Source organism: Phoenix dactylifera, unplaced genomic scaffold (genome assembly GCF_009389715.1).
Source record: "Phoenix dactylifera cultivar Barhee BC4 unplaced genomic scaffold, palm_55x_up_171113_PBpolish2nd_filt_p 000744F, whole genome shotgun sequence".
Classification (NCBI taxonomy): Eukaryota; Viridiplantae; Streptophyta; class Magnoliopsida; order Arecales; family Arecaceae; genus Phoenix; species Phoenix dactylifera.
Window position 1 is genome coordinate 66,821 of NW_024068117.1, and position 13,976 is coordinate 80,796.

Below are 13,976 nucleotides of genomic sequence, written 5' to 3' on the forward strand. Positions count from 1 at the left end.
TTGATACGCTTGGAGTCGACTCGTGATACTCTGGAGTCGACTCGAGTCTCAAACTTTGGTTCAAGCTGACTTCTTAACTTATCCAAAAATTATGAACCAAGTCTTGAGACACTTAGACAAGATTTTCACTGAAACACTTAATTGAATTCATTAGTAAACAAGAAATATACTCAATTGCTTTGATCTCATCAAAATCAAATAGGGTTTTAATCAATCACTCCACAATGTCTTCAAAATTTCGAGTATTTTGAGCATTGATATTAGCTTGACCTTGTAGAAAAGTTTGTATGGATTGCAAGGTATCCTCGATATTTGGCTTTTGAGAGGGTGGTGATGCAAAAGTAGGATGTGCAGGTGGAGGAGCTGAATGGTGTGACTGTTGAGGATGATCATTTCTCCACCTAAAATTTGGATGATTCTTCCAACCAGGGTTATAGGTATTCGAGTATGGATCGTTATAAGGCTTTTGGTAGGAGTTCATAGCATTTGCTTGATCGTGCAAGACTTCTTTGAATGCCGGTATAGTGGGACAATCTGTAGTAGTATGACCCGACATATCGCAGATACCACAACACTCATTTCTAAGTTCTATAGTCTTGACAGGCTCAATCTTCCTAAGCTCAATTTCTTCTACCTTCCTAGTGAGGGCTGCCATTTTAGCATGAAGATCATCCTCAGTTCTGAGGTTGTAAAGGCCTCCCTGTACAGAGCTAGTGGGCTTAGGCAAAGACTTGTTATTTCTATCCCCGTTATCCCAAAGTTGGGCAGTCTCAGCAAGGGAATCCAAATACTCCCATGCCTCATCAGGTTGTTTTTCTAAGAATCTACCATTGCACATGGTCTCTACAAACTGTTTCAACTGTGGAGATAAACCTTCATAAAAGAAGCTAATGGTTCTCCAAGTTTCGAATCCGTGATGAGGGCATGAGAGAAGAAGGTCTTTAAATCTTTCCCAACATTCATAAAATGTTTCATTATCTTTTTGTTGGAAATTGCTGATATGTCTTTTCAAAAAGTTGGTCCTTTGTGTGGGGAAGAACTTCTTTAAAAATTCTCTCTGCATATCTTGCCAATTTCTTATTGATCTAGGTCGCAAAGAGTTTAGCCATGTTTTGGCCTTATCCTTTAGAGAGAAAGGAAACAATGTCAACTTGAGGACATCCTCGGTGACATTTGGCACTCTAAATGTAATGCTCAATTCTTCAAAATCCTTTAAATGAAGATACGGACTTTCAGACTCTAACCCATGAAACTTGGGCAGCAATTGGATTACCCCTGGTTTGATGTCAAAATGTCCTACATTATCAGGAAAAATTATGCATGAAGGCTGACTAGTCCTAGCCGGTTGTAGGTATTGTCTTAGAGTCATAACATGGGGTTCTCGTTCTCGATTGTGGTGACTCCCCGCATCTTCATTTAGATCAGCCATCTCACAAGGTGTGAGATATTGCGAAGGAATTTCAGGGATGTGTCCTAAGGGATGATCTAAAGTTGTACGACTTAATCGACCGGTATCGTCCCTATTCCACTTTAGCATGCAAAATATTTCCCTCTTTTTTTTATTTTTTTTTAAAATAAAAAAAAATAAATATAAGTACCAACTAAAGATACCCTAAAACGACATCCTAAAACAAAAATCCTATTCACAATCAAACATGCAACAAAACATTACACCTCAATTTCTAATGTTTTTCTTAAATTTCTAGACAGCTCCTAACTGGTTTGAAGAGAGCACCTAAGCCTCCAATCCGGTCTAATGAACCGAGTTGACCAGGTAAGCTCCCAGGTAAGTGGAGGGGTCACGATGCGTTCGCAAAGGTCCCACTTAAAACCCACTTGCCTCGAACAGATGAACTGTCTCCCTTATAGGGACAAAGCTTGCCTAGACATCAACTAAGCCACAGAGCGAAATTGGTGCAACTTTCGGTGGTCTTCGTCCTATTGAGCTCGAATGTCCTTAGGGGCCAACGTCTAGTTGATTTTAGTTAAGCTTAGGATATTTATGCACTGGGGTGATTTTTGGGCTAAGGACGAGTGATGAAATCCCGACCTTATCTTTTCAAATGGGTTCAGCCCTTAGAATATTTTATGCTGATGCCTTATACTATATGCAACAATCAAGAGATTTTTTTTTTAATATTTTATGACATGACATTAAATTTCATTGAATAGGTGATCAAGCAAATTAATTATTTATTTATTTTTTAAATTTTATGAGTTGAAGTCTGAAATTTGAAATTTGAATTTTGAAATTTAAAATTTTTAAAATTTTAGGTTTTCCCTCTTTTTTTTTTATTTTTGAATAATCACCCTTGATCTTTTCTTAAAGTTTTTTTTTCTTAAATTTTCAATTAGCAACAAGGGTTAATGAGATATGATAACAATAAAATTTTGATTCTAAAAAAAAATTAAATGCAGAAAATTTAAAATAGAAAGCAGCAAGGTTTCGTATTAATCAGAATGTCAATCAGACCGTTCAAATTATCGAACAATATGTCTTACACTAGCTGACCAAATGTGAGTCCAATCAGACGGCTAATTTCTATGATATCAGAGTTTGATGTAGATTATGTAGGGAATGAAAATAGTAGTAAAGATTTAATTTTAATTTTTTTTTTCAAAAGAAAAAGACTAACTACTAAGGTAAAAATTAAATCTAAAATTATACTAATAACTCAGCCGTTCCCCGGCAACGGCGCCAAAAACTTGGAGCAAAAATAAAATTGTTCTCCCAAGTGCAGGAGAATCGCACAAGTAGTACAACTCGGAAGTCCGAGGTCGATTCCTCAGGGAACGATCTATGGATTATTAGCGTAATTTTTAGATGTAACTTTTAGTTGATCTTTAGAAGTTAAAAGCAGAGAATAATATGTGATTAAACAACGTTCAAGAATATAGAGAAGACTAGGGATCCGGAATCCTCCTTGACAATGTTACTTTCAACAAATAAACTAGGCGATTCTTGATTAAGGATTAATATGATAGGATAGTTCTAATCATGAAGTATACAATCTGAAAACATGAATTAAACATCCAAGTATTTATCGTGCCGGTTACGTCTACGACAAATCAAGCATCGAAATAATCCATGCATCAATATATATAAACCATGCAAGATCTATCTAATAAATAAATATGCAAGAACCCAAAACATACAAATGGATATAAAACAATTAGATTTAAAGTTTAGAGTGTACTTGATGAAAGCAACATGACAAGGATTCATCCATCACCCTTTGCTAAAGGAATTAGCAAGACATTACAAACATCAACATCCCTCCCTTTCTCACTCTCTATATTTTTTTTCTTCTTTTTTATTTTCGGAAACAGGGCATCCCCTGTTTCCCTTTCTCTTCTTCTTTCTTGTTTTCTTCCCCTGCAGCAGCCCGACGCCTCCCTTTTTCTTCCCAATCAGCCCCCCTATTCTTCCTCCTCCTCCCCTTCTTATAGATCGCCGGAGCATGGAGTGGAGGAGAAGCGGGTGCGGGATCTCGGGAGGTAGCTGTGGAGGTGATTGCGGGAAGGAAGCTGGCTGCGTGATTCCTTGGATGCGGAAGGAAGGAGGCGCGGGCTGGGGCTGAGGAGGAGCGATCGTGGGAGGCTGGATCACGGCAGATTGCTCGCGCTGAGGGGGTCTGATGCTGGTCCGGCAGATGGCTGAGAGCGCGGGAGAAGCGGACACGGTGGAGACGGGATGCTGGGAGGCTTCACAGGCTCGGGCGCTGGAGCCGATCGGGTGCGACGCTGTGGAAGAGGAGAACGCGGACGAGATGGATGCTGGATGAATCGCGAAGGCTGGGATCAGGGAAGACGTTGACTGCGGAAGCTTGAAACGGGGAAAGAAAACGATGCGGGATGCTGGGCGGCTTCACAGGCTCGGGTGGACGCTAGGATATGTGGTTGCACGCTGAAGAACGAAGATGGAGGAAGCTGGGAGACGATCACGAGCATGGGACGACGTGCGGATGCTGTGGAGGCAGATGGATGCAGGCGGATGAGGTGGGCGGTGATTGCGGAAGGAAGGATTGCGTTCATGAGGAGCTTGGATGCGGGTCCGGCAGGTGGCTAAGGGCGCGGGAGATCCAATTGCAGATCTTCTTGGCTTGATGAATCTAAGCCCTTGGATGTTTCATTACACATTGCCTCCAGATGACTGCCGTGTATCCCTCTGGTGCAAGTGTGCTTGACCAGGTTCAATTCTGTTCCAGTGTAATCAGGCTTGAAGTCGACCAAATGCACATTTAAACTCTGATTTACGATAATCTGTACCAAATAAAATATAAAATTAATGCAGCCCTTTTATCATTATTTGTTAGCAATAATATTAATTTAAGCAACGTGTAGAACGCACTTTTGTGCTCTCATCACTGAAGCAGGAGTCGACTCGGCTGAAATAGGAGTCGACTCGTGAATAGTAGTCTGCCGGCACTGTAGCTGGGAGTCGACTCCGCACTGTAGCGCTGAAGTTGGAGTCGACTCGAGCACTGTAGCGCTGAAAAACAACTCTCTGTCTTTTTGCCTGTTCTCAGTCGGAGTCGACTCGTAGAGTCCCGGAGTCGACTCGAGCACTGTTCCTTGAAACTCCAGAGTGCCAGAGTCGACTATAAACTTCCAGGAGTCGACTCGAGGACTATTCTTTTGAATCTTTCTTTAAATTTGCTCCTCCAACTTGAATTCTTTGAACTAGAAACTTGGGCCAATGAAGTGTAGGTTTCTTCCAACTTTTCTTGAGAGCTTTTGAGGCCTTCTTGTATTTTTCCAACTTGCTATGTTCCTTGCAAAACAAATTATCTTTCTTCTTGCAACACAAACATTAGTATTTATACTTCAAGGTTTTGTGATCATCAAAATCAATCTTTAAATCAATCTTTGGGTCATCAAAACCCATCAAAAGGAATTCAGCTGCATGCCATAAATATTAATCTAGATGGAACTCCTTCTCGGGTACCAACATCAGCATGAAGTTCGGGAGACTTCTCAAATATCATCTAATCTCCAAATTTCATGTTCTTATAGTCGTTTATCTAGTCTTATAATCAACTTAATCAGACTTCTGTAGCTCTCAAAATCTTCAAAATACCATAAGGTATTCAATCTGTCACGGATTTCAACTGGATCTGAACTCTGAATTTCTTCCACATGTGAGAGGTCTTCATGGTTGAACTTCTCTTTATTTTGACATGTGACCACTTCTAATTAGCCATCGACCCATTCATGCCTTGGACTCAATCTAATTGACACTGAAGAGGCTAACCCATTGTGAATCAAATCACTTATTGCAGGGACTCAATCTAATTTCAGCTTGGACTCAACTGTTCTTGGACTCAAATTCTTTTCACCCCTCACCCAATGTCCCACGCCATTAGAATGAGGGTGGTGCTCCTGCATCAAGGACCAGTTACACTACTGCAACATCAAGCAAGTCACTGACGAGTGGATATATGATGAGAGCACAAAAGTGCGACCTACATGTCACCTAAATTAGTATTATTGCTAACCGATAATGATAAATTCACTGGATTAATATTATATTTGGGTTTGGCACAGATTTTCATAAATTAGAGATAAAATGCACATTGAGTACAAATTTGACTAAAGAAGGATCCCTTCCCAGATCCGACCCGGTTGAAGATAGGGTCGGGTCCGAGTCGGGTTCGGATCCAAATCAGGTCCATTTCTTTTGTGCTTTTGGAAAATAATTTTGGGGCAAATCTAATTTGGCCATATCATAACTATGAGGTGCTGGGTGACCCATGAAAGACTTGCAATAGACCTCCAGTCAAAACAAATGATCCGTGACGAACTGAGTCCGTCCGTTTACAAACCAAATTTCACATCACACTATTTGTTTTTTTTTTATCTATATGACTGAACTTGGTGTCTCCCAGCTCCCATATCAGGAGGGCCAAAGATCGCACAATGCCCCCCTCTTCGGGATTCGAGAGCCCCATCACCCAGCTTCCTTCCAAATCAGTCGATCCATCCAGGCTCTTCTTCAATTCCAAGTCAGCTCCCAGCGTCCGCGCGCCACTAATGTGATGGTAACATAATTGATATTTTGCAAAGAATTTTTATGAGAATAAATATTTAAATGTGGCATATATACCTGGTTTGAGATCAAATGAAAGAGTATTCTCCAAAAAGGTATTAAAAAAATTGTTAGATAGGGGAGGAGAAATTGGTTATAGTAAAAAGGTAATGAAGGTTTTCCTTTCTGTTATTTTTATTTTCCCCTTGAATGCTGTTCTTGAATAGGGAAAGGGAGGAGGTAAGGTGGGGCATTGAAGAGGGAGTAACTTTGGTGTTTTAAAAACTTTTCCTCCCACTTGTTTTAGTGGGGCAAAACCATCAATGAGCATGAAGGGGCAAAAATTGCTCTGACAACGGTGTTTTCCTTTATTTATTGTGCTCTTTTTTCTGTCTTTCCTAGTTTCCCAAGCATGTGCTTCTAAATCCTTATGAAGAGGAATGTGATAACTAATCCAAAACCAACCCAGAATCATGTGTATTAGTTGATGTATATCTACCATGTAATGTATGAGTGGCAAATTTTATCCTAAAAAAAAGGTGAAAAGAATAAATGAAAATAAAAAAAAAGTTGTCTGTGGGAAAAGATTGAGAAACACGCAAAGCTTACATTGCAAGCCAAATTTTCTGAAGGCAACAGGTGACTGCATTTCATGTTTGCATGTTATTTTCTGCTGTTTTGTGATCATGTCCTTCAACTACAAACTTCTAGTCTCTCGTTGCCTTTTATTGACATGAATATGAATGTAAACTGTGGACAACCATACCATAGCTATTAAACCTTGTTGCAACTATTTGAGGTTGGATTTTATGAGTCCTTAGTTGCCAACGGTTCCTGTTTTGGGCAATCCTTGGTCCTACTGCAAACTTTTTTGAATCTGTTGTTGCAACTTCTATTCATGTTAGCATCGGCCAGAGCATAGATCTAAATGTTGCCAATGCTGGGCCAGAGCCTGAATGAGAAAAGGTTTGACCTCCTTCATATTCAGTTGTCAGTCAAACTGGTTTCCTTTGCCTGTTGATATTTATCCATGAAATGAGTAGTATAATTTTCATATAGTTTTGGGTAGTCTAGATTGTATAACTCAACCATCCAGTCTGTAAACAAGCAATCATGATATACCTGCAACTGTGTATGAGCAATAAGCCCATTTGCTCTAGAATGGACTTCTCAAAATCCGCGGTTAGAGATGAAGAATCCTCATCTGTCAACTACTTCAATTCCCAGGGGGATCCTCTCCCGGGTGGTTTTCTCCTTTATTGAAGAGGGCTTCTCAGGTTCTTGGCTAGTGCTCTCGGGGAAGGGAAAGAGTGGTTCCATGGATCTTCGGCTACTCCGAGAAGCAATAGATAGCTGTGAGCCCTAAGGGAGGACAAGGTTGGGGAAAGATTTGACCAGCTGAACTAAGAGCGGTGAGCCCATTCGGTCATCCGGTCAAAGATGCCCAGGTTGGGTTAACCTTAGCAGCTATTTGAAAGCCCATACTCGCTTAGAACTTTCTATGGACGGGGCTGAATTGCTTTCTGCACCTTAGCGCGCTGCTGCTTTGCTGCTGAATGACGTCTGCATGACTAGCTGCGTCTGCTTACGCTCTAGTTGTCGGGGGGCTAGCTGGCTTGCTGCTTTTTTTCTCTCCTTACCGCTCACGCTAGCCTATGTGCGTTTGTCCACGATACTCCACCATCCCGTGATCCACGTCCGCCCACTCCATCCGTCCGTGGGCCAAAGAAGAAATCCCAGCTTCTTCCGCCCGGATCCAAGCCGTGACCGCCTCCTGCAAGCGGGATCCAAGCATCGCGTCCAGCCATCCCGCCGATCACGACTGCAGCTCCTCCGCCTCTACTCCCTTCCGTTTCCGCATCCAAGCATGCATGGCATTCAACCTCCAGCCCTTCATCCGAATCAAAGATCTCAGCCTCATCCGTCCGTGCGCCCATTCTGCCCATTCCAGCTTCCTTCCGCTTCAAATCCGGTGTCCGTGATCCACCTCTTCCGCAAGAGCCCAGCTCCTTCCCAAATCAAGCCGTCCGCATTCATCGTCCGACTCAGCCCCTCCACGCGCCTCCTTCCTTCCGCGACTGGTCCAGCCTCCACCGTGGCCATGATCGGATTCTCCCCAAGATCTCAGCTTCCAGCCGGATCAATCTTCCCAAGTCCCTGCTCCTTCCACATTCTCCGCGATCAAGACTGCAGCCCCTCCTCCTCAGCGCGCATCTCCTCCTTCCGCTTTCAATGCCAGCCCCAGCATCACGCGTCGTGAATGGCGTCCAACCTTCCGCATGCGTCCCCCTCTTCCCATTTTCCTCTGTTTCCTCAGCTGTCCTTCCGCCCATGATTCAGCCATCCACGCTTGCTGTGGCACTATAAGAGGAGGGGGTGGCCGGTGGGGGCTGGGAGGTGGTGGCCGGCGGGTCCAGGGGGCGGAGCTCTCGGCGAGCGGCCGGCGGGTCCAAGGAGAGTGGTCGGCTGGTCCGGGGAAGAAGATGAAGAAGCTCTGTTTTTGAAAAAAAAACAGAGCACATTCTTTTGTTTTTTTTGTTTTTTAGTTCTTCTTTTTCTATTTAGTTTTATTTTAATTAAGAGCAATGTTTTATTTTTAGTTTTATTTTAATTAAGAGCAATGTTTTTCTTTAGTTTGAGTTTATGAGAGCAATGTAATTTTTTTAGTTTAATTGAAAGTTTTAATTGAGAAGTTATGTTTTGAGTTTCACAACATGTTGTTCTTATTTTTAGTTTTATTTTAGGTTTTTCTTTGAGTTTTAATTTTTGAGAGTTTATTTAGGTAGAAAAAGTTATATTTATTCTGCAATTTTAATTTCTGTTCTGCAATACATTAAATCTTCTTTCATGCAATTTATATTCCAGACTCCAATTTTTCTAGCACTTTTTTTTTATCCATTTTATGCCAAAGCTTTTCTTTAATTAGTTCAATATATAAATGCATTTCGAATTTAAATACTTGTCTTTCTGTCAATTTCAATTAAAAAACATTCTCCGGTAGACTAGAAAATCCATCAACATCCTCAAAATAATATTTTTCTTCTATCATTCAAAAATCGATTTTGAATCCGAGTGAACGTTTTAATTTTTATGCAACTCCAATAGCCTCCCTGTGGATCGACCTCTTACAACCACTATTTTTCGAGTAGAACAGGTAAGAGTAAATTTAATTCAACTTTTGTTCGTCGGTTCTAACAACGATCTGTCTAGCGTATTTTTAGGTAGACAGGAATCAGACGAACAGAATTTTGGCGCCGTTGCCGGGGAGGCAAATCGAGAAGCAAGAACGATCACGAAGATCAAATCGAATTTTGGATACCCGGAGTGAAAGCACTCCGGTAGTAAGTTTTTATTTTTATTTTTATTAATTTTCCTTATTTTGATAATTTTTAGTTAATAATTTCATAGTTCTTAAATTCTGAAATTTAAAATTCGAAAAAAAATAAAAAAATAAAATAAAAAAATTGAGAATTTTTTTTTCAAAATTCAAAAATTCAAAAATTTAAATTCAAAATTTGAATTCTGAAATTTGAAATTTGAAATTTAAATTTAAAAAAATATAATAATAAAATAAAAAAATTCAAAAAAAAATTTAGAAAAATAATATATCTATATTATTTTTGCTAGTAATTGATAAGGTGCAATCCCCCGAGGTTATCATACCTTTATTGGGGCTCCTCACGGAGTAGTCTCCAGAGCTTATTCAACGGGCATTTGGAGATTGACTGATGCATAAGGATTGTGTTTAGTTTATATTCAAGTTATTTCTAAAAAAAATAAAATAAAAAAAATTAAAAAAAATAAAAAAATAATAAAAAAAGTAAAAGTAAAAAAAAATTGCTTGCTCATTTAATCAATACAACCTAATGACATTGCATAAACTCTGAAAAAATATTGATTATTTGCTGCATTTAGTATTAAGCATTTGCATAAAATAATTTAAGGGCAAAACCCATTAAAAAGATAAGGTCAGGAAGTCATTACCTATCCTTGGCCCAAAAATCACCACCTTGCATACTTATCCTAAGCCATATTAAATTAAAATCAAATTAGACGTTGGCCTTAGGGTTTTCGAGCTCAATTAGGCTCTTGGAAAGAAGCGGCTGAAACCCACTCCAGTGAGGATTTAGTAATTGGTGATGTCTAGGAAAGTTTTACAACAGTGAGAACTGTTACGGATATTGTGGTATCAGTGTATCCCTTCTGGCACCACCGCACACCCCGGGACTTTTCTGGTCACTGGTTACTGGATCACTTAACTGGTAAGCTCAAGCTTAATCTGAAAGGGAGATTAGGAGCTGTCTAATCTAGAGAGAATTTCAGGAACTTTTTTAACCTGATAAGTCTCTGTGCAACTAGATTTAAGAAGCAACTAAACCTCACTTAGTTCTACGACTAATAGGATCAAATTGTTGTGTGGTGTTGGTTGTGGTCAGCTGTGTCTAGCCCTTCTTTTCTTTTAGGATTTCGTTTAGGAGTCGAGTCTAATTAAGTTGTGAATAATGTATGCATTGTAGAAAATCATTAAGGGGTAAGTTAACACCATTTAACCCAGAGGTTGGAAAAAAGTATCGTCACATCCGACGAATTATTGATCAACCACCAATCTCTACAATGAGTGATCACATTAGAACCCTGAATGAGTTATTCGCTCCTGCATCCGCTAGTCCACCTATAGTGTTGCCAATAAATAACGCAGCCCAATTTGAAATTCGGGCTGCGACAATAAATATGCTACCCAAATTCCATGGGTTTTAAAGGGAGGCAACCCAACATGTAAATATTATATATATATATAATTAATAAATTACTAATATGCAGGTTTGGGGGTTTTTGGCCCCAATTGTCACTTTACCCATCCATATCAGGTAACTTCTCCTCTGTCCTATTACTGCCTTAAATTTTCTTTAACATTGAGGACAATGTTAGATTTAGGTATGGGGGTGAGAATATTTTTGAAAAAAAAAATTAAAATTAAAATTAAAATTAAAAAAAAGGGAGTTAAAATTTTTAAATCAAACTCCAATCTTTTTGGCTGTACAAACTAGGAATTGCTTTGACAATAGCTTTGAGTTAAGGAATATGATAGCAGTTCCAGCTTGAGTTTTCGTTCCACCTGTCTCCTGCTAACATGATAGAAGATGATTTAGCACCTACACGTAAGCACATGAATGGTGGGGTATGTATACTTGCAACTAATATGAATACTTTTAATCTTCGGAATAATTTAAAGTTATATGTGGATGAACACCCTAATCAAAAAAAAAATAAAATTAATGAGTTTATTTTAAGTCTTCTCACTGAGTAACCGTGCCTCTTGCCTGGCAAGCAGCGAGTGTTCGCGTAAAAAGGTGAGAATGACTGAGATTAAACTCTGAGTGACTAATTTGGCCTTGAAGCCTAGTTAACTTGAGTTATTAAGCCTGTTAGGGTGTCTCTACACCTAGTGCCCTGAGCCATCTGGATCGGGAGTCATTGGTCTAACACTCGCTACATGGGTTAGCTAGAAAGCTTAATAAGGCTAGATATTGCACAAGTCATTCTTCTTAGCATTCAGTCTGAAGAAAATATATATATATATAAAATAAATAAATAAATAAATTTGGGGTGTTCATTACCATTTAACTTGAGAAAGTCTTCAAAATTAGAGTGATCATGTTGGAAGTAAGTGAAAGCCACTCATTTATATGATACTATCTTGCACCTCACTACATTCTTGACTTGTTAGCAGATAGATATGGAGTAATAAAACTTGAGTTAGAGTCTGCTTAAATATGATAGCAACGAGTCTCTATTGTCCTTGAAATTCTAGTTTCATACAGTAAAACCTGTTAAAATTTTGAGTTAAAAATTGAAAATTCCTGACTGATGAAGTTTGTGGGTAACTTCACTGCAAACCCTCACGAGACAACACTCGTCCACTAGGGTAACCAAGGGGTTTAACGGCTTGTTGCACGTGCTAAGTGCAATCGTAATGCTCTACGAAAGTGAGTATTTATCTTAGTATATTTATATAATAAATAACACTTTTGCACTCTTATTTTATCATTTTCGCACTAAATTGCTAGAGACTAGCAATAAGCTAGTTGGGGGGTGTGATGAGAGCACAAAAGTGCGACCTACATGTCACCTAAATTAGTATTATTGCTAACCGATAATGATAAATTCACTGGATTAATATTATATTGGGGTTTGGCACAGATTTTCATAAATTAGAGATAAAATGCACATTGAATACAAATTTGACTAAAGAAGGATCCCTTCCCAGATCCGACCCGGTTGAAAATCGGGTCGGGTCCGAGTCGGGTTCGGATCCGAATCAGGTCCATTTCTTTTGTGCTTTTGGGAAATAATTTTGGGGCAAATCTAATTTGGCCATATCATAACTATGAGGTGCTGGGTGACCCATGAAAGACTTGCAATAGACCTCCAGTCAAAACAAATGATCCGTGACGAACTGAGTCCGTCCGTTTACAAACCAAATTTCACATCACACTATTTGTTTTTTTTTTTATCTATATGACTGAACTTGGTGTCTCCCAGCTCCCATATCAGGAGGGCCAAAGATCGCACAACGCCCCCCTCTTCGGGATTCGAGAGCCCCATCACCCAGCTTCCTTCCAAATCAGTCGATCCATCCAGGCTCTTCTTCAATTCCAAGTCAGCTCCCAGCGTCCGCGCGCCACGACGTCCACGATACTCCACCATCCCGTGATCCACATCCGCCCACTCCATCCGTCCGTGGGCCAAAGAAGAAATCCCAGCTTCTTCCGCCCGGATCCAAGCCGTGACCGCCTCCCGCAAGTGGGATCCAAGCATCGCGTCCAACCATCCCGCCGATCACGACTGCAGCTCCTCCGCCTCTGCTCCCTTCCGTTTCCGCATCCAAGCATGCATGGCATTCAACCTCCAGCCCTTCATCCAAATCAAAGATCTCAGCCTCATCCGTCCGTGCGCCCATTCTGCCCATTCCAGCATCCGTCAACGATCAAGCCGTGATGCAAGCCGTGATCCGGCGTCCTCCCATCGATCACGGCAGACCCCAGCTGCCTTCCGCTTCAAATCCGGTGTCCGTGATCCACCTCTTCCGCAAGAGCCCAGCTCCTTCCCAAATCAAGCCGTCCGCATTCATCGTCCGACTCAGCCCCTCCACGCGCCTCCTTCCTTCCGCGACTGGTCCAGCCTCCACCGTGGCCATGATCGGATTCTCCCCAAGATCTCAGCTTCCAGCCGGATCAATCTTCCCAAGTCCCTGCTCCTTCCACATTCTCCGCGATCAAGACTGCAGCCCCTCCTCCTCAGCGCGCATCTCCTCCTTCCGCTTTCAATGCCAGCCCCAGCATCACGCGTCGTGAATGGCGTCCAACCTTCCGCATGCGTCCCCCTCTTCCCATTTTCCTCTGTTTCCTCAGCTGTCCTTCCGCCCATGATTCAGCCATCCACGCTTGCTGTGGCACTATAAGAGGAGGGGGTGGCCGGTGGGGGCTGGGAGGTGGTGGCCGGCGGGTCCAGGGGGCGGAGCTCTCGGCGAGCGGCCGGCGGGTCCAAGGAGAGTGGTCGGCTGGTCCGGGGAAGAAGATGAAGAAGCTCTGTTTTTGAAAAAAAAACAGAGCACATTCTTTTGTTTTTTTTGTTTTTTAGTTCTTCTTTTTCTATTTAGTTTTATTTTAATTAAGAGCAATGTTTTATTTTTAGTTTTATTTTAATTAAGAGCAATGTTTTTCTTTAGTTTGAGTTTATGAGAGCAATGTAATTTTTTTAGTTTAATTGAAAGTTTTAATTGAGAAGTTATGTTTTGAGTTTCACAACATGTTGTTCTTATTTTTAGTTTTATTTTAGGTTTTTCTTTGAGTTTTAATTTTTGAGAGTTTATATAGGTAGAAAGTTATATTTATTCTGCAATTTTAATTTCTGTTCTGCAATACATTAAATCTTTTTTCATGTAATT

The 13,976-nt window shown here is 40.6% G+C and overlaps 1 non-coding gene across 1 annotated transcript; it reads left to right on the plus strand.

Moving 5' to 3' along the window:
• Nucleotides 1-908: 908 nt before the first annotated feature.
• LOC120107049 lies at nt 909-1,017 on the plus strand. Its single transcript, XR_005509018.1, has one exon. It is a non-coding gene; the product is annotated as a small nucleolar RNA R71 (small nucleolar RNA).
• Nucleotides 1,018-13,976: the final 12,959 nt, after the last annotated feature.